The sequence below is a fragment of the Loxodonta africana genome, chromosome 1 (genome assembly GCF_030014295.1).
Source record: "Loxodonta africana isolate mLoxAfr1 chromosome 1, mLoxAfr1.hap2, whole genome shotgun sequence".
Classification (NCBI taxonomy): domain Eukaryota; kingdom Metazoa; phylum Chordata; class Mammalia; order Proboscidea; family Elephantidae; genus Loxodonta; species Loxodonta africana.
The window spans coordinates 27,973,028-27,998,534 of NC_087342.1; the positions used below are offsets into that span (position 1 = coordinate 27,973,028).

Sequence of the window (25,507 nt, forward strand, 5' to 3'; positions counted from 1 at the left end):
TGAACGGAGACCTTGCTGCCAGTAAGAGCTTCTGACTAGCATCAGATTGTCATTGCTACTACAACCAGTTGTCAAAAATTGAGCACAACATAAAGAAACTTGGTTATTTCTTTGGCTTTTGCAGCTTGTTGTGGTAAATATGCTTCTCCCATATGACTTTTTGAAATACCGAAAATGTCTCGTGGGTATTCTGGTTTGTATAACCTGAACTTTACCGCAATACAATCATAACTTTCTGACCTCAGCCATCAGCACAATTCTTAACCAAAATGCCTCCTAAAAACATGCTCTACTGGTTGGCTAGATACCAAAGTTTGCTTAGAATCGACCCCCAACTGCTCCCAACTAGCGGAAATCAAGGCATTCTAAGCCTATTCTGAAGAACCTGGCTTGCAAGCACTTAAAAGTCAGGAGACCGGTAATGTAAAACCAGGATTTTACTGACTGTCCGAACAGATACAAGCCTCCCTCCCCATCTCAGCCCTTGGCAGTTGAATAAAGAGCAGCAGTTCCATCAGAAAGCTGCTTCCCCTGGGGACTGAACAGCAGATCTATTATAGCTGGGCAGGGTCATTAGGCTGCCCAGAGTTCTTGTGTGCTCAATAGCAAAGGAGAGGACTAAATGGCAACAAAACAGAAGGGAAAGATTTCTGCCAGGAGACCAAGAAAGATGAAGAATTTTCTTAAATTCTGATAGCGAGGATCTGATGCCACAAATCTATGTCTTTAGTGGAGAACAATGATGTCTGCTAGTGTTGGCACAGTAGCTAAGAACTACGGCTGCTAATCAAAAGGTCCGCAGTTCGAATCCACCAGCCACTCCTTGGTTACCCTAGGGGGCAGTTCTACTCTGTCCTATAGGGTTGCTATGATGGCATGAGGAAAATGTTGTCTTAAATGTTAATTTCCCCCAGGAACTTCCGGTCTCACGATTGTGCTAAGGGCTGGTCCTCCCTTCCATCCAGTTTTGCCTGACGAGGCCAGAGTTCTTTGACATTTCCTAAACACTCAAATCATTTCAGGGTAACTGCCTCTCCTTAAAACCATCAAGATGACGACTGCTTACCTCTCTCAGTAAACTAATCCTTTCTTAGGACCCGCGCAAGGTCAAACGGGTCACCACAGAGATAGGAGAAGACAATGCAGAGGAGACAGACTTCTTATCTATCAGGGGTGCAAAGCACTGTGTGTAGCCCTCCTGCTCTCCCAGCCCTAGTCCCACAGGCAAAAGGTCAGCGCGGATGAAGCAACAGCGCATCTCTACCTCGCCTGGACATTAAAATCACCTGGGAAGCATTTAAGTATATAACCAGCTAATCAGCTGCCATTGAATTGATTCCAACTCATGGTGACCCCATGTGTATCAGAGTAAAACCATGCTCCACGGGATTTTCAATGGCTGATTTTTTGGAAGTAGCTTGCCAGACCTTTCTTCCAAGACACCTCTGGGTCTTGAACCTCCAACCATTCGGTTAGCAGCTGAATGCATTAACCATTTGGACCACCCAAGGTCTCCCTTAAACTATGTAAAACCGAGAGGAGGAGCCAAGATGGCAGAATAGACAGCCGCTTCCATCTAGCTCTCTTTACAACAAAGACCTGAAAAAACAAGTGAAATGAATATACTTGTGACAAACTGGGAGCCCTGAGCATCAAAGGTAAGCTTAGACAATGAACTGAGGGGCAGGGGAAGGAAGAGACCCTTCAGAAGCAGAGAGGAGTTGCCAGACCTGAATTGCGGGAAGCCCTCAGGCACCATTCCCGGAGCAGCAGCAGCAGCAGTGGGCTGGTCCTACCCTTCCGCCCCAGCTTCCTCAGGGAGGAACAGCCAGCCACACAGCCCACTCACCTCTGGAACCTGAGCAGAAGGGCGCTCTCCGCAAAAGCTAAGTACTTGCGTATATTTTACCATGCCCCCCCCCCCACCCCAACAGCCAGCTTCAGCGCCTGAATCCCTAGGCCTGAGACAGACCCTGGTGAGCACCTGGAGCCATCCTCCCGGCCTTGGGGAAGGAAAAAAATTTGCAACTGGGGGGAAAAGATAATTTGCTAGCTCCATTAACTGGCGGAGCTCAGGACAGAAGCGGCTCCTGTCTAGGCATAAACTGTCCATGGACCTTGAGAACTTTTCCCTTCTGCATGGACCTGTGTGGGCCTATTTCAGGATAATAGGCCCTTGTTGGCAAACTCCAACCATTTCAGTGGTGCGGTGGACAGGTGGGTGTTTGATGTTTGACATTGCTTTGCCTATTAAACAAGGTCCTCACCTACCCACAACAGTGACCTAAGGACTGGTGGCTCCACGTGCGTCACACAGCCACCCGTGACAGGGGTCCAGGGATAGCTGGTACCTCCCAGTCCTTACATCAAAAACTTTGTGTGTCCATGGTCCCTCTGCAGAGCCCACCCACTAGCAAGCTCTAGGGAACAGAGACGCATTTTCCTCAGAGACACTTAGGGGCTGGTTCTCAGCCCCCTGCCTTCTTCAGAGTGTGACCCCCTGCTGCAATCAGATACAGGTATATGTGCCAATCACCCCTGCCCCTCTAAGACTGTAGGACAGAGCCTGTACCACACACTTGATATCAGCTACCTGGAAACCTGAGCTGAATTCATACAGGAAAACTGAATGGACTTCTGGACTGATATACCTGATAACAGCTCCAGCCAGCTGGGGACAGGACACCAGAGATCCAAGGTAAAATAATCAAGCTAACTCACTCAAGCAACCCATAGGGGTATACCAAAAGAAAACAAAGCAAGCAGCTATGACACAGTAAGCAAGCATAAACTAATACAATAACTTATAGATGGCTCAGAGACAACAGTCAGTATCAAGTCACATAAAGAAACAGGCCATGATCACCTCAACAGGCTCTCAAAACAAAAAATCCAGGGATCTTTTAGATGAAAGTGCATTCCTGGAATTACCAGATGCAGAATACAAAAGATTAATATACAGAACCCTTCAAAACATCAGGAAGGAAATGAGGCAATACCCAGAACAAGCCAAAGAACACACAGATAAAGCAACTGAAGAACTCAGAAAGATTATTCAGGAACATAATGAAAAGTTTAATAAGCTGGAAAAATCCATAGACAGACAGCAATCAGAAGTTCAGAAGATCCACAATAAAATTACAGAATTAGATAATAGAAAGTCAGAGGAGCAGAATTGAGCAAGTACAAGCTAGAATTTCTGAACTCAAAGATAAATCACTTGGCACTAATATATTTGAAGGAAAATCAGATAAAAGAATTTAAAAAAATGAAGAAACCTTAAGAATCATGTGAGACTCTATCAAGAAAAATAACCTACGAGTGATTGAAGTACCAGAACAGGGAGGGATAACAGAAAATACAGAGAAAATTGTTGAGGATTTGTTGGCAAAAACTTCCCTGATGTTGTGAAAGATGGGAAAATATCTATCCAAGATGCTCATCGAACTCCACATAAGATAGATCTTAAAAGGAAGTCACCAAGACGTATTATAATCAAGCTTGCCAAAACCAAAGATAAAGAGACAATTATAAGAGCAGCGAGGGATAAAAGAAAAGTCACCTACAAGGGAGAGCGAATAAGAATAAGCTTGGACTACTCGGCAGAAACCATGCAGGCAAGAAGGCAATGGGATGACGTATTTAAAAAATTGAAGGAAAAAAATTGCCTGGCAAGAATCATATATCCATCAAAACTGTCTCTTAAATATGAAGGTGAAATTAAGACATTTCCAGATAAACACAAGTTGAGGGAATTCGTAAAAACCAAACCCAAACTACAAGAAATAATAAAGGGAGTTCTTTGGTTAGAAAATCAATAATATCAGGTATCGACCCAAGACTAGAACCAGAGAAGTGAATCCACACAGGCAAATCAAAAAAGAAAAAAAAAAAAACAAGCCCAACACAGGGTAACGGCAATGTTATTATATAAAAGAAGACAACATTAAAATAATAAAGAGGGACTAAGAAATTGCTGCATAGTATTTCAGGTGGATAGTCCTGTATTCTCTTAAGCCTAGTTTTCAGAACGGTTCTCGGGGTGGGAAAATGGTTAAACACCTAACTACTAGCCTGAAGACTGGGGATTTGAATCCACCCAGGGCGCCTCAGAAAACAAGCCTGGTGCTCTGCTTCTGAAACGTCAGTCTTGAAAACCCTATGGACCGGTTTTGCTCCACACACAGAGGGTCACCAAGAGTCAGAATCGATTCTACAGTAACTAACAAGTTTTTAGAATTTAGGTTGTTTGCAACTTTTTCTTCTTTAGTTCTCATATGTAATATTAGGGAGCTGGTAGTGCAAATGTAATCATACACCTTTCATATGGAGAGGAAGATACCACGAGACAAAGAAAAGTTGGTTTGAAATTTAGAAAAATAGGGGTAAATAATAAGGTAACCACAAAGGAGACAAACTATCCTACTCATCAAAATAAAATACAAGGGAAAAATACAAACTCACCAGAAAAATCAACAACAACAAATATGAGGAAAGGACAATACATAAAGAAAATCTATTCAGCACATAAAATCAAGTGGGGAAAAAGCAGCTGTCAACACACACACACAAAAAGGCATCAAAATGATAGCGCTAAATTCATACCTATGCATAATTACCCTGAATGTAAATGGACTAAATACACCAATAAAGAGACAGAGAGTGGCAGAATGGATTAAAAAACAAGATCCATCTATATGCTGCCTACAACAGACACACCTTAGACTTAGAGACACAAACAAACTAAAACTCAAAGGATGGGAAAAAAAATATATCAAGCAAACAACAATCAAAAAAGAGCAAAAGTGGCAATATTAATCTCTGACAAAATAGACTTTAAAGTTAAATCCATCAGAAAGGATAAGGAAGGACACTATATAATGATTAAAGGGACAATACACCAAGAAGATATAACCATATTAAATATTTATGCACCCAATGACAGGGCTGCAAGATACATAAAACAAACTCTAAAATAAAATAAAAACATAAAACAAACTCTATCAGCATTCAAAACTGAGATAGACAGCTCCACAATAATAGTAGGAGACTTCAACACACCACTTTTGGTGAAGGACAGGACATTCAGAAAGAAGCTCAATAAAGACATGGAAGATCTAAATGCCACAATCAACCAACTGGACCTTGTAGACATATACAGAACACTCCACCCAACAGCAACCAACTATGCTTTCTTTTCTAGTGCACATGGGACATTCTCTAGAATAGACTACATATTAGGTCATAAAGCAAGCCTTAGCAGAATCCAAAACATTGAAATATTACAAAGCATCTTCTCTGACCATAAGGCCATAAAAGTGGAAATCAATAACAGGAAAAGCAGGGAAAAGAAATCAAATACTTGGAAACTGAACAATACCCTGCTCAAAAAAAAAAAAAGGACTGGATTATACAAGACATTAAGGAGGGACTAAAGAAATTCAAAGAATCCAATACGAACAAAAACACTTCCTATCAGAACCTTTGGTACACTGCAAAAGCGGTGCTCAGAAGCCAATTTATATCAATAAATGCTCACATCCAAAAACAAGAAAGGGCCAAAATCAAAGAACTATCCCTACAACTTGAACAAATACGAAGAGAGCAACAAAAGAAACCCACAGGCACCAGAAGAAATCAAATAATAAAAATTAGAGCTGAACTAAATGAAATAGAAAACAGAAAAACAACTGAAAGAATTAACAAGACCAAAAGCTAGTTTTTTGGAAAACTCAACAAAATTGATAAACCATTTTCCAAATTGACAAAAGAAAAACAAGAGAGGAAGCAAATAACCCGAAAAAGAGATGAGATGGGCGATATTACAACAGACCCAACTGAAATTAAAAGAATCATATCAGATTACTATGAAAAACTATACTCAAATTTGAAAACCTAGAAGAAATGGGTGAATTCCTAGAAACACACTACCTACCTAAACTAACACAAACAGAGGTAGAACAACTAATTAGACCTATAAGAAAAGAAGAGATTGAAAAGGTAATCAAAAAACTCCCAACAAAAAAAAAGTCCTAGTCCGGACGGCTTCACTGCAGAGCTCTACCAAACTTTCACAGAAGAGTTAACACCACTCCTACTAAAGGTATTTCAGAGCATAGAGAAGGACGGAATACTACCAAACTCATTCTATGAAGCCACCATATCGCTGGTACCAAAACCAGGTGAAGACACTACAAGAAAAGAAAATTATAGACCCATATCCCTCATGAATGTAGACGCAAAAATCCTCAACAAAATTCTAGCCAATAGAATTCAACAACATATCCAAAAAATAATTCACCATGACCAAGTGGGATTCATACCAGGTCTGCAGGGATGGTTCAACACTAGAAAAACAATTAATGTAATCCACCACATGAATAAAACAAAAGACAAGAATCACATGATTTTATCAATTGATGCAGAAAAGGCATTTGACAAAGTTCAACATGCATTCATGATAAAAACTGTCAGCAAAATAAGAACAGAAAGAAAATTCCTCAACATAATAAAGGGCATTTATAGGAAGCAAAGCCAACAGCCAACATCACCCTAAATGGAGAGAGCCTGAAAACATTCCCATTGAGATCAGGAACCAGACAAGGATGCCCTTTGTCACCATTCTTATTCAACAGTGTGCTGGAAGTCCTAGCCAGAGCAATTAGGCTAGGTAAAGAAATAAAGGCATCCAGATTGGCAAGGAAGAAGTAAAAGTATCTATTTGCAGATGACATGACCTTATACACAGAAAACCCTAAGGAATCCTCCAGAAAACTACTGAAACTAATAAAACAGTTCAGCAGAGTATCGGGATACAAGATAAACATACAAAAATCAGTTGGATTCCTCTACACCAACAAAAAGAACATCGAAGAGGAAATCACCAAATCAACGCCATTTACAGTAGCCCCCAAGAAGATAAAATACTTAGGAATAAATCTTACCAGAGATGTAAAAGTCTTATACAAAGAAAACTACAGCACACTTCTGCAAGAAACCAAAAGAGACTTACATAAGTGGAAGAACATACCTTGCTCGTGGATAGGAAGACTTAACATTATAAAAATGTCTATTCTACCAAAAGCGATCTATACATTTAATGCAATTCCAATCCAAATCTCAAGGACATTCTTTAATGAGATGGAGAAACAAATCACCAATTTCATATGGAAGGGAAAGAGGCCCTGGATAAATAAGGCATTACTGAAAAAGAAGAACAAAGTGGGAGGCCTTACTTTACCTGATTTTAGAACCTATTCTACCACCACAGTAGTCAGAACAGCCTGGTATTGGTACAACAACAGATACATGGACCAATGGAACAGAATTGAGAATCCAGACATAAATCCATCCACATATGAGCAGTTGATATTTGACAAAGGCCCCAAAACAGTTAAATGGGGAAAAGACAGTCTTTTTAACAAATGGTGCTGGCATAACTGGATATCCATCTGCAAAAAAATGAAACAAGACCCATACCTCACTCCATGCACAAAAACTAACTCAAAATGGATCAAAGACCTAAATATAAAATCTAAAATGATAAAGATCATGGAAGAAAAAATAGGGACAACATTAGGAGCCCTAATACATGGCATAAACAGTATACAAAACATTATAAAGAATGTAGAAGAAAAACTAGATAACTGGGAGCTCCTAAAAATCAAACACCTGTGCTCATCCAAAGACTTCACCAAAAGAGTAAAAAGACTACCTACAGACTGGGAAAAAGTTTTTAGCTATGACATTTCTGATCAGCACCTGATCTCTAAAACTTACATGACACTGCAAAAACTCAACTGCAAAAAGACAAATAACCCAATTAAAAAACGGGCAAAAGATATGAACAGACACTTCACTAAAGAAGGCATTCAGGTAGCTAACAGATACATGAGGAAATGTTCACGATCATTAGCCATTAGAGAAATGCAAATTAAAACTACAATGAGATTCCATCTCACTCCAACAAGGCTGGCATTAATCCAAAAAACACACAATAATAAATGTTGGAGAGGCTGTCGAGAGATTGGAACACTTCTACACTGCTGGTGGGAATGTCAAATGGTACAACTGCTTTGGAAATCAATTTGGCACTTCCTTAAAAAGCTAGAAGTAGAACTACCATACGATCCAGCAATCCCACTCATTGGAATATATCCTAGAGAAATAAGAGCCTTTATACGAACAGGTATATGCACACCCATGTTTACTGCAGCACTGTTTACAATAGCAAAAACATGGGAGCAATAAAGGTGCCCATCGACGGATGAATGGATTAATAAATTATGGTATATTCACACAATGGAATACTATACATCCATAAAGAACAGTGAGGAATCTGTGAAACATTTCATAACATGGAGGAACCTGGAAGGCATTATGCTGAGTGAAATTAGTCAGTTGTAAAAGGACAAATATTGTGTAAGACCACTATTATAAGAACTTGAGAAATAGTTTAAACTGAGAGGGAAACATTCTTTTGTGGTTACGAGAGGGGGAGGGAGGAAACGTGGGAGAGGAGTATTCACTAATTAGTAGATAAGAACTACTTTAGGTGAAGGGAAAGACAGCACACAATACAGGGGAGGTCAGCACAATTGGACTGGACCAAAAGCAAAGAAGTTTCCTGAGTAAACTGAATGCTTCGAAGGTCAGTGTAGCAGGGGCAGGGGACCATGGTTTCAGGGGACATCTAAGTCAATTGGCATAATAAAATCTATTAACAAAACATCCTGCATCCCACTTTGAAGAGTGGCGTCTGGGGTCTTAAACGCTACCAAGCAGCCGTCTAAGATGCATCAATTGGTCTCAACCCACCTGGATCAAAGGAGAATGAAGAACACCAAGGACATAAGGTGATTAGGAGCCCTAGAGACAGAAAGGGCCACATGGACCAGCGACTACATCATCCTGAGACCAGAAGAACTAGATGGTGTTCGGCTACAACCGATGACTGACCTGACAAGGAACACAACAGAGAACCCCTGAGGGAGCAGGAGAGCAGTGGGATGCAGACCCCAAATTCTCATAAGACCAGACTTAATGGTCTGACTGAGACTGGAAGGATCCCCGTGGCCATGACCCCCAGACCTTCTGTTGGCCCAGGACAGGAACCGTTCCCGAAGCTAACTCTTCAGACATGTATTGGACTGGACAATGGGTTGGAGAGAGATGCTGGTGGGGAGTGAGCTTCTTGGATCAGGTGGACACTTGAGACTATGTTGGCATCTCCTGCCTGGAGGGGAGATGAGGGTGGAGGGGGTTAGAAGCTGGCGAAAAGAGAGAGTGGAGGTAGAGAACAGGCTGTCTCATTAGGGGGAGAGTAATTGGGAGTGTGTAGCAAGGTGTATATGGTTTATTGTGTGAGAGACTGACTTGATTTGTAAACTTTCACTTAAAGCACAATAAAAATTATTTTTTAAAAAAATGTAACAAACAAACAAACAAACCCATTGTCACCTAGTCGATTCCAACTCGTAGCGACCCAGTATTCTCCTCAGTAGATTCTGCTTTAATTGATCTGGACCAATATGCATCAACAGAGGCCTTGAAGAATGTGTAAATTCACAAGAAGGTGGCCTTAGGTAGAATGGGTGGGAGGTCAGGCATTTCCTGGGAGGGAAGGAGCCATGGCAGTTCAGCCTAGGGTAGGCATGGATGATGCTTGAGCAGGGGCTCAGGAATGTTAAGTCCCTATTTACCATGGGCTTCTCCACAACCCAGGGACTTCACTGCCCAGTAATGGCCCAGAGTTGCTGAGGAAGTAGCAGGGCTACAGTTTCAATATAGCTCTCCAGGAATTCCAGGCTAAACTGACATCAACTTTTAGCTCCCCAGCCCAAAGGGTACTCCCTCTGAATAATTTAGATCTGTTACTTCAGAGATCACTAGGCCAGGGACAGTCAATACAACCAGAGAGAGAGGTAACAACCCTTGCATGGAGGTGGATCTTTCACCGCTGTCTCCTGCCCAGGCTGAGATCTTATCTTTGGTCACCAGGTGACAGAAACAGCAACATGCCTGAAGCTTAGTCTCTTGGGCTCAAAGGGTAGCTATACTCTGAGCAATCTCAGAAGGTGGCTCGAGATCACTTTCCACTCTTGGTCCATGTCATTTCCTCCTGGAAGGTAGGGGCTGGTTCTTCACATTCATTTCCCTGCCTACCACACACACAGAGAACACTTGATATTGGCACCTATTTGGTGCTTAATAGAGTACATTGACCGATGATGGGAGGTTTGGACACTTTTTTTTAGAGATTGGATCCACAGGTCTCAACACTCAATGGTTAAACTCATCCCCAGACCTTTCCCACTCTTTACTCCCTCCTTACACTTCAGGGATCCAAGGGAAGATGAAGCACCAGCCCCATCTGCCCAGAAGAACCTTCGCAGACCCCTCCAGTATGGAGACTTCTACATGTGTGGACCTCCATTCATACACCTGCCTGACCTGAGCAAACATTCTCGTGCATGCTCCTCCAGGTGCTGTGTGTGGGAATCTTATTTTCCCAATCTGACTGGGTGCTACAAGGATAGAGAATGTCAATGCCCCTGCTCTGTCTCTTCAGCACTGGCACAGCACAGGATAAACAGGTGGTGCTCAATAAATGGGCTATCTGATTGGTGCCACTGCTAGGGGTTGTGGGGTGTGTGTGTGTGTGTGTGTGTGTGTGTAGTAGTTAATTTACAAATGAGAAAATAGTTTTAGGCTTGAACGAATACAATTAATACACATAAAACACCTACTAGGCATGTAACTGCAGAGAGAGGAAAGTAATCATGACCGCTTTCTGAAGGCTGACAATGTGCCAGGCTGTGTATTGTGCTGTACAATCATTCCTCATCTTAACCTTCAGAAGTTTGTGCCACTATCATTTCCATTTCACAAATAAGGAAGCAGAGTCTTAAAAGATTCTGGTATAAGTGGATTTCTGGTATAAGTGGTAAAGCCAAGACTTGAACCCAGGACCGTCTGAATCCAAAGACCATGCTCTTATGCCTGTACTCAAACTGCCATCTTGTTTGACCTGCACCTCTCTCAGCCACAGCCAAGTCTTCTAACCCGAGGGGACACACTCCTTAGCTTCAGAAGCAAAGGGTTTCAGTCAAACACAGAAACCAACCTGTACTGAGTCCCAAGGCAGAGCATGCTTAGGATGTTGGAAAGTTGATGTATTATCTCATTTAATCCTTTCAGCAGCCCTGCCAGTTGGTCCATAGCATTTACAGAGGCAACATTTGTGATTTTGACTCTTTGAAAACAACTCCAAAGGTCTAGACATGAAACGACTCAATTTTGCTGAGATGTGGATGTGAAGTATGTGCACTAAGGGCTGGCAGGAGGCAGTCCCCTTAGTACGTGAGAGAGCTCACCCCTAGCCAGGAACCAGAGCACAGGAGCTTCTGTGCTCTCCATGTATCTGGGAGTAATAGAAATAACTACTATTTGCTTGTGAATTATGGCTCCCAAAGAAAACAAACCATTAGTCCATGTTTGGGAGATGTTGTCAGGAGGGATCGGTCCCTAGAGAAGGACCATGCTTGATAAAGTAGAGGGTCAGCGAAAAATAGGGAGATTCTCAGCGAGATGGATTGCTGCACCATGGGCTCAAGCATAACGACAGTTGTGAGGATGGCACAGGACCGGGCACTGTTTCGTTCTGTTGTACACAGGGGTGCTGTGAGTTGGAGCTGACCCTGACAGCACCTAACGACAATAGATATCTTGAGGAGCTTAGGCCTGATGAGGAACCAGCTGCCCCCACTTGCTACGCTCGACGGCATCTAACGAAAACAATGACAAGTCTGTGTTAAAGGAAGTTCACACTCAGTGATCAATTTCTTTTAGTAGATTTATAAATGCCTATAGCTCTGTACCACCACCTGGTATAGAGTTTGTTGTACTATGGTGGTTTGCGTGTTGCTATGATGCTGGAAGCTATGCCACTGGTATTTCAAATAACCCTGGTAATCCATGGTGGACAGATTTCAGCAGAACTTCCAGACTAAAACAGACTAGGAAGAAAGGCCTGGAGATTTACCTCTGAAAATCAGCCAAAAAAAAACCTTACAGATCACAACAGAACATTATCTGACTTGCTTGCTTTAGACACATCGTCAGGAGGGATCAATTGCTAGAGAAGGCCTTATGTTTGGTGAAGCAGAGGGTCAGCGAGGGCGTGAGTCGGTGAGATGAACTGGCACAATTGCCATAACGATGGACTCAAACGTGCTGACAATTGTGAGGATGACACAGGACTGGACAACATTTTGTTCTGTTGTAAATAATGTTGCCATGAGTCGAAGTCAACTCAACGGCAGCTAACAACAACAATAACCCTATATTTATGGAACCAACAAGGGATAGAAATCATTTAAATTTTTCAATTACAACTGGCTGTATACGTGGGGGGAAATTACGTGCTCTGGTACCATCTGCATAATTTCCTCATCTGTAAAATAAGAACAAAAACACCTCACCTTAGGGCCCTTCTATACAATAAATGAGATCATGGAAACCATGATAAGAATGTTGATTTGAGAGTGTTCAAAGACCTTAAGAGAAATTACTCATGGATGTCAATGTGTCACTGGTTTGCATTTTTCTTTTTTTAAAAAAAAAAAACATTTTACGGATGAGAAAACTGAGGTTCGGGGAGGTTGCATGACTTCTCTAGAACCAATAGTTAAGTCATGAAAGAAAGCGCCAAGTGCTGAACACAGACACAATCACAGAATGTGGCTAAGGAAGATGGAGAGGGAAGGAAGCAGGCCACAGCAGAGTGAGAGCTGTCCCCAGGCTGCCCACCCCACCACCATTCCTGCTGGCCTGGGCAACGGCAGAGCCATGGGCTTACTGGTTTTTCCATGTCCGTTCAGATCAATCAGTTCAACCAAGAGGCTGGTACCTGTGAGCCCAGAACGGTGGCCCCAGAGGAAACTGCACTCTCCCTGCCCTCAAGATGCTAACCATCTTATACACCATCGGACAAGGACCCAAGTGCCTAACCTCACAGTTCCCTACTTGATGGTGAGCCTGAGCCGTCCCATTACTGGTGTTCCCAGGGCCTAGGTCAATGCCTGCTGCTCAGCTTCATTTGCCAAATGAGTGACTTACAAAAAAAGGTGCTCAAGAATCTTAGCCAGAAAGAAGGGCCCACCCACATCCAGCCTGGGGATCAAAAAGCCTTCACGGATGGGTGAGATTTCAACCGAGAAAGACTTGGGGTGTGGGGAAAGGAAAATGGACAGGAGGAGGGCACAGGCCCAGCACAGGGAACTGCAAGAGATTGAACTCAGTCAAAGGAGGTGTGCAAAGCTGAGCTGCAGGTGATGAAGCTGAGAGGGAGGCACAGCCTGTGGCACTGTGAGTATAACATAGAAGAACCCAAACAAAATAACATAGAAGAGTCTGCCGCTTATCAGGTATGTAGACAGAGCAGATAGGAAGCTTCAGAGCAGCCGGGGCAATGGAATAGGTGGGAAGAGGTGCTGGGTTAACTTCAGCAGTAGTAGGAGAGGCATGAAGCAGCCTGTGGCCTTATGGCACCCCCTTCTTTACTCCCTGAAAATAAACGACCTACAAATAACAGCCACTGATTTTTAAGCACCTGCTATGTGCCAGGTACTGTGCTGACCTTCAGAAACAACTCCATTGGGCAGGACCTATTTTACAAGTGGGGAAACTGAGGGTCAGGGAGGCTATGCAATTTGGCCAAAATCACCCCACTCTTAAGGGGCAGGGAGCTCTGGTGGTGCAGTGGTTAAGGGCTCAGGTGGTAACCAAAAGGTTGGCAGTTAAATCCACCAGCCGCTCCTTGGAAACCCTATAGGGCAGTTCTACTCTGTCCTGTAGGGTCACTATGAGTCAGAATTGAGTTGACAACAATAGGTTTTTTATTAAGAGGCAGGGCTGGTATCTCAGCAGGCTTTAACAAAGGCCATGGTGCGAGAAAACCCAGGTGAGGAGGAACTGAAGGCTGGGATTGGTTTAGCTGCTATTGGGTAGAGGAGGTCTTCATTTCTGAGAGTATGAGAAGAATTTTCCGGGAGTGCCATGAGTCAATATTTGTCTTTGGCTAAACACAGGACCTGGATGCTCATTTCGACAAAACCAATATTTGTCAATTTCAATGTTGACTGTTTCAAGCCCTCCTCCACAGCAAAGTGAAAAGGAATCAGGGAGCTTCAGGGGAGTCAAGAACAGAGGGTGCCACTGTAAAAAAAAAAAACTGAATAGAAAAAGCTGGAAACCAGGGCACAGGAGATGTGAGTCCTGCTATCTCTCCAACCAAATCGCTGTGCATCCTTGGAAAAGTCATTTACCCTCTCTGAGCCTATTTCCGCATGACACCAAGACCAAAAAACTTGATGCCAGTCGAGTCGATTTCGACTCATAGTGACCTTATAGGGCAGAGTAGAACTGCCCCATAGGACTTCCAAGGAGCAGCTGGTGGATTTGAACTGCTGACCTTTTTGGTTAGCAGTTGAGCTCTTAACCACTGCGCCACCAGGGCTCCAGGGGTTTAACAAGCTGTACCTTGCAAGGGAAATAACAGATGAGAAGGAGCTTTTAAACTGTGGAGATGAAGTGTTTGCTATTTTAAGTCTTTCCAAGAGAGTGGTGTTACTTCACTTCTGTAAAGCCAGGGGAAACAAAGCTTGTAGATAAAGCACGCTCCCATTTCAGAGGAAAAAAAGAAAAATCCGGCGGTTCCCTGCTAGAGAAGCACTTAAGACACTAATGTTTTCTCCTGTTAAAGTATCTTTCAATTATGAATGGAGGTGAATTATGACAGGCAGGAGAATCATTTCTGTATCATCAGCAAGATGAAAACACAAAGTTGTTAAATTCTCAGAGCGCCTGTAGGGATGCCTTGACAAGCTCTCTGCAGATCAAGAAGCTCCGCTCTTTTACCCAGGGCAGAGCACTTGCTGCTCAAGACAGGAGAAGCCAGTAGACCTCAACCTTCATTAGAAAGAGTAAATGAGCTTACTCTTCTCTCCACGTTCCCTCAGTTTAGAAATAGGCCAAACTTACCCAAACTTCCACCCCCCATCATTACACCTCTTGCAGGTGGAACGTGCCCAGGAAGAATGCGACCAGGAAATCAGTGAGGCGGGCCCAGAGAGAAACCAGGGCAGGCTGACAGAACTACAGCTTGGGCACCCAGTCTTGTCTTCAGGAGAAATATCACTTCAGCCGCACCCACCCTCTGGGCTGAGGGACCGTTGTCCGCCGTGCTGGCCTCACCAGTGAGCCTGGGAGGGCCCAGATGGACCACTGCACTTGGTGTTCAGATAACCTAAAAGCTACTCGTGTTTCCTCCCCCGCGCCCCCCTCATCTCTTCCACCCCCACCACCAAAAATGCAGTAAAGAGAGAAAAGGCACTTTCGATTCTATTTTGTTCTGTGAGCAGACAGGTTATTTAGAGCTGCAGCCCCTTTTTCTGTTTCAGCTCTTTGCCTTCTGGAAGGTGTGATGTGTGTGGCAAGAACATGTACAACCTAGGGGCTCTGGGACTGGGCACCAACTGAGAACAGAAGGAGGATAAGGACAGGGCAATCAATGTATTGAGGCAGAGGCCCCAACTTGGCAGGCTGCCCTGGAAAGATCAGGTTGCAGGTCTGGCTTCTGCTCCAAGATACCATCGAGTAAAAAATTCATTGCCGTGGGGTTGATTCCAACTCAAAGCAGCACTATATGACAGAGTAGAGCTGCTCCATTGGGCTTCCAAGGCTGTAATCTTTACAGAAGCAGATTGGCACATCTTTCTCCCACAGAGAGGCTGGTGGGTTCAAACCTCTAACCTTTTAGTTAGTAGCCAAGTGCATTAACCACTGCACCACCAGAGCTCCTTAGAGAAGTCTCATGCCCCCCCCCCCCAAAAATAAAACCATTGCCATGGTGTTAATTCCTACTCATAGCAATGAGAAAAGCCTTAAACCAAATCAAACCAAACCTGTTGCAGTCAAGTCGATTCCGACTCACGGCGACCCTATAGGACAGAGTAGAACTGCCCCACAGGGTTTCCAAGGAGCAGCTGTTGAATTTGAACTGCTGACCGTTTGGTTAGCAGCGAAGCGTTTAACCACTGTACCGCCAGGGCTCCTTACCATCAAACAAGCCCTCCTGAAATTCAACACCATCCTCTGAGCCAAATACTGCAAGGTGCCTTTCCACAGAATCAAATAAGTCCCTTTGGTGATGAGAATTCATTCCTCCAAGATCACCCAATTCCCCAAGATGGATTTCCTGGCTCATGGTAGTCACCTCTGCCACCCAGCAGTGATTTGAAACACTGCAGAGCAAGACGGTTGTGAAGAAGGAAAGGTGAAGGAGCCAGTGATCCAAATCCCAGCAGCTGTTCCCGCAGGGCCTCCTCTGTGTGGGGGGAACAGGAGAGCATTTTACAATCTGAGACTTGCTTCTCAAGGACACTAACTTTTATTATTATTATTTACTTATGATTTTCTTAATATTATTTTATAATATGTATGTTATAAATTATATCCTTATAAAATATATTTTCTAATGTATAATTTTATTGATATGATTCATCAATTTATTTGTTACTTATTATTATTTATTGGAAATCCTGGTGGTGTAGTGGTTAAGTGCTACGACTGCTAACCAAAAGGTCAGCAGTTTGAATCCACCAGGTGCTCCTTGGAAACTCTATGCAGCAGGTCTATTCTATGAGTCGGAATTGACACATGGCAATGAGTTTATTAACATGTTATCATTTGGGGGTAACCCCTGTGCACCAGGCTTTTTCCCTATAAATATCTCTTACCTCACACCTCTTGAAGGCAATGTGACTGTCTTATTTCTTCAATGGAAAGTCTGAGGCTCAGAGGTGTTAAGTTTGCACAAGTCAGTACCTAGAAAGTGGCAGAGCCAGGATTTAAACCCAAGGCTGCCCGCCTCTAAAACTCAGTGCCTGCTTCTCATCTTCAAAGTGGGGATGAGAAGGGGATAATAAATTCCTTGTATTCTACTCCTCCCCTCTGCTCCTCCCTAAAAGGGTAGGAACCAATTTTGTGACAGTCCAAAGATCATTGGAAACGAAGGAAACACACACTAAAAGAATAACAAGCTACCACCCTCCCCTCATCAAATTGATAAAGGCTAAAAATTTCATAGCAGAATTGATGAGGGCACTGTCATCTACCTCTAGTGGGAAAGAAACTTGGAACCTCCTTTCTGAAAGGCAATTTGTCAAAATGTATCAAAGGTGTTAAAAATGTTCATTCTCCTTCAACCCAGTAATTCTATTTCCAAAAAGGAAATAATCAGAATAGCTGTCAAAGACTATAGTTCCAACTCAACCCACTTATAACCTTTAACAATCTCAATTCCTAACAATTGGGAAATTGTTAAATATGTTATAGGATGTCCACAGGGTGAGATATGATAAAACATTCAAAAACAACATAAAAATGTGCATCAACAATTGTCAATTCAGTACCAGTCTTCAATACCTATCTCCCCTCCCCCCATTCCCATTTATTTTGAAGCAAATCTGAGACATCGTATCATTTAATCATTTGATAAATACTTCAATTTGGATTTAAGAGATAAGGAACTCTTTAAATATATAACCACAGTACCATTATTAAGCCTGAAAAGTTTTTTAATTAAGATTTTTAAACAAAATAGGAAAATGTTCATAATATAATGTTAATTTATAGGAACATTATAAAACTATATACTGTTTAATGAGCCCTGGTGGTGAAGCGGTTAATGCACTCGACTGCTAACCGAAAGGTCAGCAGTTCAAAACCACCAGCAGCAACACAGGAGAAAGATGTGACAGACTGCTTCCCTAGAGATTTACAACCTCGAGAAACCCTATTTGGTCGCTATGAGTCAGAATTGGCTTGACAGCGGTGGGTATATAGTGTATATGCCTCCTTCAAAGATAAAAAGGAAGGGGGGAGGGAGAGGAGAAGAAAGGAAGGAAGAAGGATTATTCAGAGAAAAATGACTGGAAGGAAATAACGTCGAAAATATTGCCAGCTGTTGGTAGGCACCCAAGTCAAGGGATTAGAGAAGATATTTGTATTTGTGTTCTTACTTTTGTGTGTGTTTTTACTAATGGGTATCTATTCTGTTAGATATTTATTCCTCTTCCTCTTCTTTTATTCCTCAAGTTCCAAGTTCCCCTCTAGCTTGTTTCTCTTCAGCATTAAGAATTTCCTTCAGTATTTTTTTCTTACAGCGAGTCTTCTGAAGATAAAGTCTCTTGGTTTTCCTTCATGTGAAAATATCTTTACCTTGTCTTCATTTCTAAAGGATATTTTTGCTGGATATAAAATTCTAAGTTGACAGTTCTTTCCTTTTAGCACTCTACTAACTTTGGCTTATAACAAATCTGCAATAATTGGAGTAAGTTTCCTTTATGTATAACGTGTCATTTATCTTTGGCTGCTTTTAATATTTCTTTTCCTTAACGTTGGTTTTCAGTAGTTTGATTATGATGTGTCTGGGTAGTGGTTTTTGGACCTATCCTGTTTGGGGTTCAATGAGATTCCTGAATTTGTAAATTTACGTCTTTCCCCAAATTTGGGATGTTTTCAGCCACTATTATTTCAAATATTTTTTCTGCACCAGTATCTTTCATTTCACCGCTGGGACTTCAATAACATGAATGTTAAAACTTCTCGTATTTTCTCACAGTACCCTGAGGCGCTATTTTTTTTCCCCTCTATTCTTCGTGTCTTAGGATGGGTTCTCTACAGGAGCAAAACCAGTGAAGTGAGAGAGGAAGGAAGAGAGAGAGATTTACTTCAAGGAAAATGGTTCACATAGTTGTAGAGACTGAAAAGTCCCAAATCTGTGGATCAGACGTCAGGCTGGAGGCTTCTCCTGACTCATGTGGTTGCAGTGGCTGGCGAATTCCAAGTTGGCAGGTCAGACGGCAGGCTACTGCCTCATATCCCAAGAAAAATGTCAGAGGATGATGAGTCAGATGCAGGATCCGGACAGAGCAAGCTTATCCAGAACATCTATATATACATATTGGATGCAGGCCACACCCCCAAGGAAACTTCCCTTTCAACTGATTGGCTGCTCCAGTCAGATCACAAAATGGAGGATTACATAGTATCTGCCAAACCAATGAGAATCATGGGTTAGCCAAACTGACAAATAATCTTAACCATCACACTTCATATTATATAATTTCTATTGATCTATCTTCAAGTTCATTGACTCATTTCTATCATCTCCATTGTCGCTGTGCTTATCCAGTGAATTTTTTATTTTAGATATTATCTTTTCAGTTTTACATTTTCCAACTGGTTATTTTGTACAGCTTCTATTTCTCTGCTGAAAACTTCTCCCTTTCCTTTCAATAGTAAAGACTAGTTAGAACAGCTGCTTTAAAAGTGTTTGCTAATAATTCCACCATCTGAGTCATCTCAGGGTTAACATCTGTTGATTGTTTTCTCTCCTGAGCATAGTTTTTCCTGGTTCTTTTTTATGTTGAATAATTTTAAACCGTATCCTAGAACTTTAAATATTATGTCATGAGACTCTGGATCCTGCTGAAATTCTCTGAAAAATGTTGATGTTTTGGCTTGTTTGTTCTGCAGTTAATCAACCCACATGAGTTCACACTGCAAGTTCTGTCTTACCTTTTATGTGTGACAGTTCCAATGACAGTTCCGTTTCTAAAGCCTTTATTTTGCAGTTTAGGACCACCTGTCACATGCACCACCAAGGGGGTTAGTCTGGGACACAGGTAATGGTTTATATCATTGTTAAGTTTTCAAATCCTTTACGTGCTTCTTTGGGTCTGTTGGATGCATGCCTACACTGTAGTGTGCCCGGGAGTTATGTCAGTTCATGCACAGAATTAACTAAGCCCCTTCTCCAGCTTTTCTGTCAGGGATTTCCCATACTCTCTGGCTCCATTTTCCCTGTTCGTCTGGCTGGATATATGTGGTTATCCCAGAGTTTTATAGCCTCTGAAACTATCATGCAGTTCTGCATGACCAGAGTCAATATGGGCCATTCAAGTTTTTACTCCAGTACCCAATCTGCCTACTACTTACTTTTCAAAGTCCTCAGGTAGTTGCTTTTTTGCATTCTGTCCAGAATTTTTAGTTATAAATAGTGGTAGAGAAAGGTTGCAGTTGGATTACTCCATCTTGACTGGTACTGCCACCCTCCAGTCTTAGTAATTTTTTTTTAATTCTCAAAGTTCATCCATCTCTCAAATCTCTATTAAATTTCACCTTCTTCCAAGAAGCCATCCCTTTTTTCCCAAGTAGAAATATTTTTTCCCTCAGAATTAGGGAAGGTTCAGATTTGAGAAAATGGAGAATCAAGCTTAAAGCCAAATCTTTTCAGGGCTATCTTTGTTCCAACATCTCAGGTTAAGAACACGAATCGTATACAAATATAAGCAAGAAGCAAAATGGTGGTTAAGAGAGACTTTGGAGCCAGAGTGCCTAAAAACAAAAAAACCAAACCCATTGCCACCAAGTGGATTTTGACTCACAGTGGCCTTACAGGACAGAGTAGAACTGCCCCACAGGGTTTCCAAGAAGTGCCTGGTGGATTCAAACTGCTGACATTTTTGTTAGCACCCATAACACTTAACCACTACACTACCAGGGTTTCCGGCAGAGTGCCTACACATCAGCTTTACTAATCGCTGGATATGTGACCTTGAGTAAGTCACTTACTTCTTTGTACCTCAGTTTCCTCCTCTATGAAATGGAGATAATAATAACTACCACACAGGACTGTTGTGAAGATTAAATGAGTTAATTGTTGTAAAGCACCTAGAGAAACGCCATGTTATAAGTGTAAAGTATTATTATGAACCTCTCACATATTTCCATAACTTTAACTTTACTCTACAGATGAGGGAACTCTAGGGGAGGAAGATGGAAAAGAGCAGACAAGGCATCTCTCACACTTTCTGACTCTGTTCCCACTCTTCCTGAAAGTGACTGTAAATTTTGTTTTGGTTAATACTTGAAAGAGCCCAACTTGTGCGTCTGAGTGGATCTTCTGAGAAGCCATGTGGCAGAGTGGGAGGATAAATGCATAAGTGGGTAGGAGATCTGGGTTCCAGGACTGGTTCATTTTGGGTTGGAGTTTTCTGCTTCTAAATCATTACTGCATAGGGTAGACTGGTCTACCTGTACCTAGCTGACAAAGAGACTTTTCTAAAAGGAAAATGGAATCAGGTCATTTCTGTTTAACCTTCAGTTGTTTCCTGGTACACAGAAGATAAAACCCAAATTCCTTCAGCTGTCCCATAAAACCTTTCATGACTTGTTGCTGCTGACATCTATAACCTTACCTCCTGCCACTCCTCACTAATCTTCGATCATTAAAAAAAAAAAAAAATCTTCACTCATTGGACCTGGCTAATTCCCACCTCCTGCATCACTCTATTCATTGAGCTCGAAGATCTCTCCCTATTCCTCTTCTGTGCAAACTACTCAAGGTCTTCTGTGAGGCTTGCCCAGTCTCTCCAGGATCTGCTGGTCAGTGCCTTCCTTATGCTCCCACAGCTGTCTGTACACACCCTAGTGAAGTTTTCTGCGGGACTGTAGTAACTTATTTATGAATCCTTCCCTTACTTCCTTACATCAATGCTTTCAAAAAAATTTTTTTTTCTCATTAGCAGGTCTCATAATTAATTTAAACATCATGACCAGCTTTTAAAAAAATAAATTAGAAGATACAGAGTAAACTGGATTTTTAAATATCAGGATTTATTACACATAATAGAGTTTCATGAAACTTTTGTTTCAAAGAGATAATTAGAAAGATGGAAAAAGATGGATGGGTGGATGACAGATAATGAACCCTCATGCACCCCTAACCCAGATTAAACAATTGTCAGCTCACGCTCAATCTTGTTTTGTCTATACTCCTGCTCACTCCTGTAACCCCTCCTTCCCCAATTATTTTGAAACAAATCCTGAACATCATATAATTTCATTTATAGATACTACAATACATTGATTTTTTTTTTATAAGTACTTAAAAGAAATGTAACCACAACACTGTAAAATGTATTACTTATCATTGGTGGCAGTCAAAAAGTCTGAAAGACTTACAACCTCCCAGGGAGATAAGGCACCAATTTACCTCTATATTCTGAGTGCTGAGCAAAAGGGGGGGGGGGAGGAGAAGAGGGAAAGAAAGGATATAAAACGGGGGGGGGGGGGGGAAGAAAGATGGGCTCTTCCTTTTAAGCTCTGAATCATCTTGAAAGTACTTTTGGTGAATTTCTCAAAAACAAAGAAACAAAATACTCGCTAATTGAGGTCCCTCATTCTTAATTAATTCCAGAGTAATTGAGTTCTCTGTAACTGTGGTTTTCCCTCTGGGACACCACATATTGTGCCAGTTGCTAACTGCATAAAGGCATTTGGCACCGGTGGAAAGGGTACATTTTCCTCACATAGCAGTATGCCCTTCTCTGCAGTTTTGCTTTCCAAGGTTTCAGTTACCCAAGGTCAACCGCAGTCTGAAAATGTTAAATGAGTAGCTGATGAACTTTCATGCCTTCAGACTCCATCCTGCCCTGGGACCACAATCACATAACTTTTATTACAGTATATTGTTATAATTGTTCTATTTTATTTATTACTAGTTATTGTTGTTAATCTCTTACTGTGCCTAATTTAGAAACTAAACTTTATCATAGAACATAGTATATATAGGGTTCGGTACTATCCACAGCTTCAGGCATCCGTGAGGAGGTCTTGGAACGGATTCTCCAAGGATAAGGGGGGATGACGGTACACACTAAAGTGCTATATGGGCTAACAGTGGTCCTGTTTTCCCTTCCCCACTCTGAGGTCTCATATCTTGTGTCTGTATAACTAGTCCACTTTTCTCCCTCAGCTTTCATCTTTTCCTCTTCACACTGCCCACTGAGGCCACAGGCAGGAGATTTTCCATAAAGCTGGGCTCATCTGAGGTGTGTTCTCCATAAAGGTGGGCCATTTCAGGTGTGTTCCCTCCATAAAGTTGGGCCACTTTGAGGCGTTTTCTCAGTAATAGCCACACAATGTCTCGGTATCAGGAACAGGGCCTCTCTTTTAGGACAAAGTTCTAGGTTCTGAGGCTGGCTCTGCCACGTGTTAGTCATAGAACTTTCAAATAACATCCCTGAGGCAGAATTTCCTTACATGAAAGTTGGGAAAATAATTCTTCCCCTATTTTTTTCAGAGAGTCCTTGCAAGGACCAAAGGGGGAAAATGCTTTGACAATGATAAGATATTACATAGACATGAAGAAAATTTTAGCAATGGCTTTATGGTTATGTCCATCCAGAATGGTACTTCCTAAACTTGACTGCTGTCTAAAGGATTGGAAATTATACTTCTTCTAAAAATTCCATATTATAATTGTTTGAAAGTACGAGTTGACAAATAATTGAAAAACATATTTTTATATGCCATTTACAATAGTAAAACATCAAATGCCAAGTAGGAAATTTAATTTAAGGTGTGCAAAACATTTTACTGAAAACTACAAAACATTACTGAGAGAAATTAAAGATGACCTAAGTAAATAGGGATATATATACCATGTTCATAGATTGGAAGGTTCAATTTTCTTAAGATAACCATTTTTTCCTAGTTGATCTATAGCCTCAATGCATTGTCAATCAAAATTCCAGCAGACTATCTCATAGAAATTAATCTAAAATTTATAAGGAAATACAAAAAAACCTAGAATAGCAAAGACAATCTTAAAGGAGAAGACAAAAGTTAAAGGATTTACATTACCAGACTTATTATAAAACAACAGTAATTAAGACAATGTTCCGCTGCTATTCATAAGGTTTCCACTCGCCAATTTTTTCAGAAGTAGACCACCAGATCCTTCTCCCTAGTCTGTCTTAGTCTGGCAGTTCTGCTGAAACCTGCCCATGATGAGTAACCCTGCTGATATTTGAATTACTAGTGGCATAGCTTCCAGCATCACAGCATCACACAAGCTACCACAGTACGACAAACTGACAGAAAGGTAGACAATGGATAAGGAAGACCAAAGAAGTATTGATTCATTTGAATTGTGGTGTTGGCGAAGAATATTGAATATTGCGGTGTTGGCAAAGAATGGGCATGCCAGAAGAAAGAACAAGTCTATCTTGGAAGAAGTACAGCCAGAGTGCTATTAAGGAGCAAGGATGATAAGACTTTGTCACACATGCTTTGGGCATGTTATCAGGCAGGACTAATCCCTGGAGAAAGACATCATGTTTGGTAAGGTAGAGGGTCACTGAAAAAGATGAAGGCCTTCAACGAGATGGATTGACACAGGGGCTGCGATAGTGGACTCAAACATAGCAACCATTTTGAGGATGACACAGGATTGGGCAGTGTTTCGTTCTGTTATACATAGGGTTGCTATGAGTTGAAACTGACTCAATAGCACCTAACAACAATAACAATTAAGACAATGTGTTATTGGTGTTGTAAGAATAGACAAACAGATCAACAAAAGAGAATAGAATCTAGAATTAGGCCCACACATATATGGACACTTAATTTTTTATAATTCACGTGGAAAAGAAAGTCTTCTGAATAAATGGCTCTTGAGTATCTGGATATCTATGTGGGGAAAAAAATGAAATTTGACTCCTACCTTGCTTTACCTACAAAATTAATTTGAGGTTGTTCCTACAACTTTACGTAAAAGTTCAAACTATAAAGTTTCTAGAAGGAAATAGAGAATATCTTCATAAACTTGGGTTAGACAAAGATTTCTTAGGACACAAAATGCACTAACAATAAAATTTTTAAATGGTTAAGTTGGATTTCATTACATTTAATGTGCAAATTATTTAAAAGTGGCTCTGAGGACTAATTTCAGTTTTTAGTATGATAAAGACAGAAAATCAAGCCTAGAAACAACTATTCTTGTTGTTCATGTTAGGTGCCCTCAAGTCATTTCCAACTCTTAGTGAGCCTATGTACAACAGAACAAAATGTTGCCTAGTACTGCGCCATCCTCACAATAGTTGCTATGCTTGAGCCCATTGTTGCAGCCACTGTGTGAATCCATCGCAATGAGGCTCTTCCTCTTTTTCACTGAGCCTCTACTTTATCAAGCATGATGTCCTTCTCCAGGGACTGGTCCCTCCTAATAACATGTAGTCTCACCATCCTTGTTTCTGAAGAGCACTCTGGCTGTACTTCTTCCAAGACAGATTTGTTTGTTCTTCTAGCAGCCCATGGGATATTCAATATTCTTCACTGGCACCACAATTTAAATGCATCAATTTCCTCAAGGTGATTGGAAACAACTACCCTTGAATAAATACATGCACCTCAAGATGTTTCAACACCTCACACACAAGGGCAACAGCCTCCTATCTCACCCACATGGTAGGCCCAGAGTTAGGAAGCATTTAAGAGAAGAAGTTAAGGTCTGTGTCACGAGGAGATCAGAGTACCACTAGGTCACTAGGAAATGGGATTCACTCAGAACACACAGCTCTAATGAACTATATGA

General features: G+C 41.6%; 1 protein-coding gene across 21 annotated transcripts in view; it reads right to left on the minus strand.

The window, feature by feature from the left end:
• The window catches only part of ST6GAL1 (ST6 beta-galactoside alpha-2,6-sialyltransferase 1), a 143,899-nt gene that overhangs the window by 43,280 nt on the left and 75,112 nt on the right, over nucleotides 1-25,507 (minus strand). The window contains exon 1 of one of the 21 annotated variants that reach the window (XM_064275260.1): nucleotides 16,277-16,387. The exons of 19 other annotated variants lie outside the window; for them this stretch is intronic. The gene's annotated coding sequence lies outside the window, so the exon portion shown is untranslated. One more of the 21 variants, XM_064275504.1, reaches the window with a different exon arrangement.